Genomic DNA, 7478 nt, shown 5'->3' on the forward strand with positions numbered 1-7478 from the left:
ACATTCAACATACAATAAAAGAACGCACAAGTTCAGGTGTTCAGGACTGCCAGATGATCAGGCACTTCAGTAGAAGGAGTGCCGAGATTTCGTTCAAGTGTCTGAAACACAGCGAACGTTCGCTATAATTAGCTTAATATTGCTTGCCGAGATGTCCTGCAATTGTTATTTTTAGCGTTATATTGCTAAATAAGTGCCTAATGCGTTAATAAAGGTTGAAATATTACTGTGAACCATAAGACGATGAAGGCTATGAACATAACTGAAAAAGGGTGGGCGGGAAGCCGTAGTCCGCATGCAAGCCGAAGTTTCGACAAGGGCTCTTGTAATCGTTTGATCAGTGCAATCATCACTGACAGGGTTTATATACGCTCTTTCTTCTTCGATTAAGAACACCAAGGGAGGGACGGTGCAAGAATGGAGGTGTTGGATAGGGAAAGGGCCAGAAATATAGAAGCGTTTTCATAGGCATGAATTTTATATGTGCGTGGAACCAACGGACCAGTAAAAGGATAAAAAAATCCCTTTGCGTTCTATACTGAAGACGAAGAATTGTTTACTTTTGCGGGACGGATGTTTCGCCTTATGTTAGGAGGTCGTGTTAAACATTCCGTCGCTGCTATTGTGTCGTCCCATTCATCGGCGTGCCGCTACGTAACCTTTGAATCAAGCGGCAGTTTCAATCGTCATCCCTGCCCTAGAGCTTTGGAGCTTCAAGCGCCCTTGAACTCAGCCCCCTCACTCCTTAATTAGCCCGTGCTCTTCGCTAAGCTGCGACCTACTGCTGTCAGCCACATAATACGCAATCTTGAAGGCGAATGTACAAAAACCATGCGACGACTCGACTTCGGTTGTCAGGTAGATCGCAGGAGGAAGGTTAGATTGTAATAGCGGGTTTTATCTGGTCATTATTTACTACCGCACACTTTAATCGCGTTTATTTTATGCTGCTTATGGAAAGTCCAAAACCCGGCGCAAAATCTTTCAATACTGCGCTTTCTTATAATTAGGCCTTTACTGCGTGCTGTCAGTATTTGTTGCTTTCTATAATCATTGAGAATTTAAGTCGGGGCTTTGCTGGGCGCGAAATTTAAGTCTGTAGGCAGCGAAAACAAAGCATTCCTCTCCGACGAAAGTACGGCGACAAAAAGAGGCGAAAAAGAAGAGACAAAGGCGATTCCTATTGCGCTCTAAATTTAACGCAATATCTCCTTTTTCGCCATAGCCACCTGAGCGCAGAAAGTTTCGTCTCACCATCACATCCTTCGTAAACGCAACACTTAAATTGGTCGAGTAGCTTTTCTCTACCCTAATAAGTCTAACATTGTTTGGCAGCAGGAACAGGCTATTTCTACAGAAATAAAAAAGCTAGACGCGGTGGCAGGAAAAGAAAGACACCGTAGAAGAGGAATATAGAAATAGCACAAAACTCTTGCAACAAACATTAGAATCATTTATTGTTTTCTCACGCCCGTGGCTTTTGCCAGATCAATTTTGCGCCCATTTTCGTAAATTACATGCACGGGCTGCCTGTAGAAGTTCGCGGGAACTGCTGTTCAAAAGCTGTTTTCAAGACGAAGCAAAAGCGCGCAACAACGGAAGGTACACTTCGCGTTGTGTTATGTACTTGCAACCATATCGCATACGCAATGCAATATATTAATGACATTTCTCTGTTTTGTTGCCTTAGTTAACTGTTTCCTCCTGTTCTGCAGAGAACCAGGTGGCGACGACGGAGAAGGGAAACAGCGTCTATGTGCTCGTTCCAGAAGCGGGCGCCGTTCAATATCCGGTTTACCGAAAGCTTCCTGCTTTTCTGCGAATATAGCGTGGTTGTCACTTCGCGGGCCGGCAGTGGCGCTAACTATACTCTGCCCCCAGCCACTCTTTAATAACGAACAGATTTGTACGGCAACCAGGCAGTTCCGCGTTGCCAATAACACGTCCACGAATGGAAATCGGTCGATGCTTATGTTCCCAATGTAAGTGCTGTGTGTCAGTCAGATAAACGTTTTGCTGTTTTTGTCAATGCATCAATAATTTTTATTTCGGAAAACAAAAATTACGTTTCAAGTTATTTACATACAGCTGTGTTCTTAAGCCATCATAATACGCTGAATTGGGCAAAAGCACAAGGTTGGTTGCAGGATCGCGTTATTCGCTTCGCACTTCTTTTTTAGTGTACTAATCTTTACTCAAACATATTCCTGGTCCTACTGCGCCGTGAACCGCAGATGAAGAGAAAAGCATTCATGGAGGAGTTATCGAAAAGAAGGGCCTTTCACAGAGCATCGAGACAGCAGAGCACAGAACACCAGATAGGGAAACACTAAACATGACGAGTTGGCTTGTTTACTCGCTTCACTGTAGCAGAGTTGCTCTGCGAGGAATCCTGACTAACAAGAATGAAGCTATATTTTTAGATGTTTTATAATGCCTGGTTGATTGTCATGAAAAGCGAAGATGTGTGTAATAGACGTCTTCTAGTAGCAGTTTGTGTATTGCGTCACTGCGCTTATATATATATCAGTAAGACTTCTGGCAAGTAAACCGCATCGTAAATCATTCCACATAGCACCCACAATTGACAAGACACGACATTGGCTGCATGAGACCGACAACTAGCGCTATTCGGTGCATACAACAATGGGAGAGCAGCAGATATATGCATTGCTTAGAATTTAGGCATTGTAGCATAATATTTGTCCCTCTCTACTTCAGAAAGGAGTAAAGCTTGTGGATTTGTTGCTTTGCTTCTTAGGCTACTAGACCTGCTGGAACTCAGCTGCCTACTCGCGTAATGTCAATAATGCCAATAGGATGAGATTGCCTGAAAACGTCGATATGCAAGGGGAACGTAACATGTAGCAGCCGCAGCAATACTAAAAAGCCATCACAAAACTAGCATACGTAAACGCAGTGAAAGGGCTGACGAAGCGCATACTCTTCCTTTTCCATTGGGTATTATTTATACGTGCTGCTTGTAGACAAAGCAGAAATAATGACTGCGGGAACCTTCAGCCATACATAGCATGCATTCTTAAATTAATTACAACACGTTTCATTATGTATGTATAAGTGACGCCAGACACCTAGTGGTAGCATAAGAAGACAAGTTAAAATATACACCCTCGCTCTATACACATAGTTTCGCACTGTTCTCTTCGGCAAAATTTTTGCATCATGATTTGTCCAGTTTTCTTCACTCAAGCTTGATCGCCATTAGAAATGCGTTGAAACGCAGAAACAGTAAGAACTGTTAAATATAGACAGTAATAGTTAAAAAATAAGGGTTATACAAATAGTGCTGCAAACGCTATGTGCCTGGGTGGATGACTTTGATGACTAATTTAGGTGTCGCGCGCTCTCTATATGTCCCCCATAACACTGGCGGAGGTCTACTCAGCCGCCCGTACATTTAAAAGAAACACTGCCCCTGGAGGAGATAAAGGGCTACTCAGGGATCCTTGGCGCAAAAAGAAGAAGCTCTGCAAGCCGCTATAGACCTAGTCGAGGAATTTGCCGGGGAGAGCGGTCTTCAATGCTCCCCAGAAAAATCCGAACCTATCAGGCTACACAGAAGAAATTACAAGTCCCCAGGAGAAATTCAGCTCTCTCTAGGAGACCAGACAATTCAAGAGAAGGACAAGATCAGAGTTTTGGGGCTGTGGTTGCAAAGCAATTTGAGAGTGGATTATACAATCAAAACACTCAAAACCACAGTCAACCAAATTTCCACAATGATTAGAAGGGTGACCTGGCACCGGAAAGGGATGAGGGAGGAGGACACCCTCCGCCTTGTACAAGCCCTAGTCGTTAGCAGGATTACCTACGGCCTCCCATATCACGAAATTAGAATCACTGACAAAAGGGCCATTGACACTATCATAAGAGGAGCCTATAAAACGGCCCTAAACCTCCCGCCAACAACATCAACGGAACGTCTTTGGGCACTCGGAGTGCACAACAACTTCGAGGAGCTCAGGGAGGCGGTTCTAGAGAGTCAGAAACAACGCCTAACAACAACGCAGGCGGGTAGGGAAATCCTGTTAAAACTAGGGCTATGGCAGGCACTAAGAACTTCCGAGATCAAATCACAAATTCCGACATCCACAAGAAACAACATCTATGTGAACTCGATACCCAAGCAGATGCACCATGAGTTACAGAAGGGTCGAAGGAAAGCCAGAGTCAAATCATTGGAAAAACAATTGTCTAAAGAGGCGGAAGTTGTCTACGTGGACATAGGGGCTTACGGCGAGCCTGGCAAGTTCACAATAGCTCCAGTTGACCACCAGAAGAGGCCAATTATTCAGGCTTCGATCTATGCCAAGGATCCTGCGGAAGCGGAATCACTGGCAATAGCCGTCACCATAAAAACACAAGACCACCAAAAGAAGTCATCACGCGTAGTGACAGACTCCCAAAAAGCCTGCAGGGGCTACCTGGCCGGAAAACCTCACAGAAGAGCGTGTGCAATATTACGTTCCATCTCCCAGATGCACACAATTACATGGACACCTGGACACGAATGCCTAGAAGGAAATGAGGTAGCGAATGATCTAGCCCGAGCTCTCACAAACCGGGCGGATCCCCATCCCTACCCCACCCCTCTCCTAGCACCCTACGGCGACAGGCTGGAACACCTACGGTTATAAGGAAGAATTTTCTCACCACCACACAAACAACTTCCTTCCTCGGACGCTATAGACTGGAGAAAAATACAAACAAACACATTCCCTAATCTTCACATTTTAAATAAGATAAGCCCAACAAAATACACGAGTTACTGTCCTTGGTGCGGTGCAAGCCCCACACTCTATCACATCTCTTGGGAATGCCAGGACAAACCTGACCCAACGTTAATAGTGCCATGCCCGACACACGAGCAGTGGTAGGCGGCCCTGACCAGCGACAACCTGGACCAGCAAGCCTGGATTATCCTGCTAGTCCGCAAGTCAGCTGCTGCCAGCTGAGCCCTGGACTAGGGGCACCGACCACCCAGCTCCTGCGAATTATTATGCCCATTATTATGCACATTAAAAGTTTTCTCTCTCTCTCTCTCTCTCTCTATATTTATATTTATATTTATATATTTAAATATTTATATATATATATATATATATATAAATATATATATATATATATAAATATATATATATATATATATATATATATATATATATATATATATATATATATATATATATATATATATATATATATATATATATATATAAATATATATATAAATATATATATATATATATATATATATATATATATATATATATATATATATATATATATATATATATATATATATATATATATATATATATATATATATATATATATATATATATATATGTCGTGCATGAAGATTAAGACGTTTCTGGGTTGTTCGTACAGGCGAAACCCGACATCACCTCCAAGGAATAGAAAGTGAGGAGCTTGCTGATGCAAAAATAAGAAAAGCAGATCGGCCCAAGTATAAAGAGAAGAGAAAGGAAAAATAGAGGGCCGCAATGCAAGCCACGGATCGATATATTTTCGCGGCCGCCCCGTTTCCGCACGCAACGCTGGCTCGACCCACGGCGATATTCGGGAAGAAGTCGGAGGCAAGAGGGGGCATGCGGTGCGCCATTCTGAACAAAGAAGGCGGGTGTGAGAATGGTGTTTATTTCTCCATCTATTTGCCCTTTTCTCTTGTGTGCAAAGCAGGGTGTCGGAGAAAAAAAGGAGTAGAAGACAACAACATACACTTTGGGCTACGTTCGCAGTAGGAGTTAAGGCTGATATATCGAGCGAAGCTGTGGTGAATGCGTTGCTCTTCAAAGGATTCGAGTTCACTGCACAGATACAACCTATACATTCTCATTCTGGCGCGTAGACCGTCTTGTGCATAGTTGCCCCTGCGGTGTTGCACTTTCGCTCCTCTTTTTGAAAACTCGTTTACAAAACATTCTGTGCTATATACAGTTAGTTGATTTTAAAAGGCAAAGAAACGCACAGCCTGCTCAAACTTAGTAGTCAGCATTTGCCAATAGGTGGAAGCTGCCCCCCGAACTCAGTGAATTCCTTATTACGCAATGCATAGTTGTTGACTGCAAGCAACTAAATAATTTAGTGCGTTGAAAACAGAGAGCATTTATTAACTAACCACACAGAACCATGAAATTGGATAGAAGTCAGGTCTAGTCGCACAAGAAATTCTCAAGTACAAAATGGTTTGGCTATGGGCTTCGGATATAATCTTCGACTAACAAAGGACAGCTTTATTGACTGTGACGAAGAAAGCCTATCTCGTCTCATGTGAGCACCAAACAAAATATTTTCTGTTCAAATCCTGAAGGAAGCACCGCGCTCTCGCTCATGATAGATTGAGACTTCGGTAGTGTAGTATATGAACCTGTTTAACAGTGGAAGACCTAACACTGAAGGGAAATGAAGGCGAGTGTGTAACTGCTTATTGCGGCGTTTATTTTGAAATATACCCCCCCCCCCCCCCCCCCCAGAAAAAAAAGAATGCGCGCGGCCTTCCACACATCTGAGATAGAAGGAACGATATCGGGTTACAAAATAGAACATTCCCTTTAATCCTTGTAGCCACAAGGAATATGGCCGCCGCTTCCTCTCCCAACCCCCCCAAAAAGAATTTACTTACCTTTAAACACCAAACAATATCCACGATTTTATTAATAACTGAACACCTGTACACGTCGGTGAAGAAAGCAGACTTATACATAACATATGTTTCCGTCTCGATGTCTTAATGAGGAGTCTTTCTAGGAATCTGCCATTTTTCGTTATCCTTACAGGAATCCGCCCAGCCAGTTTATCTGGAGAATCTTGCAAAATCTGTATTTCGATACACAGAATGCCAGGCACAGGGTTCACAAAGAGCGCGAAGCTGAGTCTTATTATTGATATAATAACTAATGCATGATCTCTTCAGTAAGCTTTAATTTCAGTGAAGCAGTTCGCGGTAGTCACTGTACCTATCACTATACGCACTGCTTATGGAGGTCTCACACAGACTGTCGACTGCGCACTCAGTAAACAAGGTGGCAATGTTCTAATTAAAAACCGCTGTATTAGTTCTATGTCACACTGTAAAAAGCACAAACGCTTGAAAACTTGCCACGAATGCTGAACACCACTTGCATGACGAAAATGTCAGCGGGAAAATACGTCATAGATGTGGAGTGCGCGAAGCAGGTTTAGTTCAATAGAGCAGTTCGCACGAGCTGCAATGTTGGGATGCTCTCTCTCGCTGGCTCTGAGAATATACACCTAGGCCCGATGCCGAGAAAGTACTTCTTTAGCGCTAGCTCTTTATGCAGGATTCTAAAGGTGATAAGCTAACACATTCCAATACCTCCCTTCCGGAGTCTAAATTATTAGTCTCCCTTGTTTCAACGTATTTAAGATGTGTTGGTGCTTCTGTGAGCATTCCAGCACTGCATACACAAAAT

This window comes from Amblyomma maculatum, chromosome 6 (genome assembly GCF_055883805.1).
Source record: "Amblyomma maculatum isolate TAMU_Amacu chromosome 6, ASM5588380v1, whole genome shotgun sequence".
NCBI classification, from domain to species: domain Eukaryota; kingdom Metazoa; phylum Arthropoda; class Arachnida; order Ixodida; family Ixodidae; genus Amblyomma; species Amblyomma maculatum.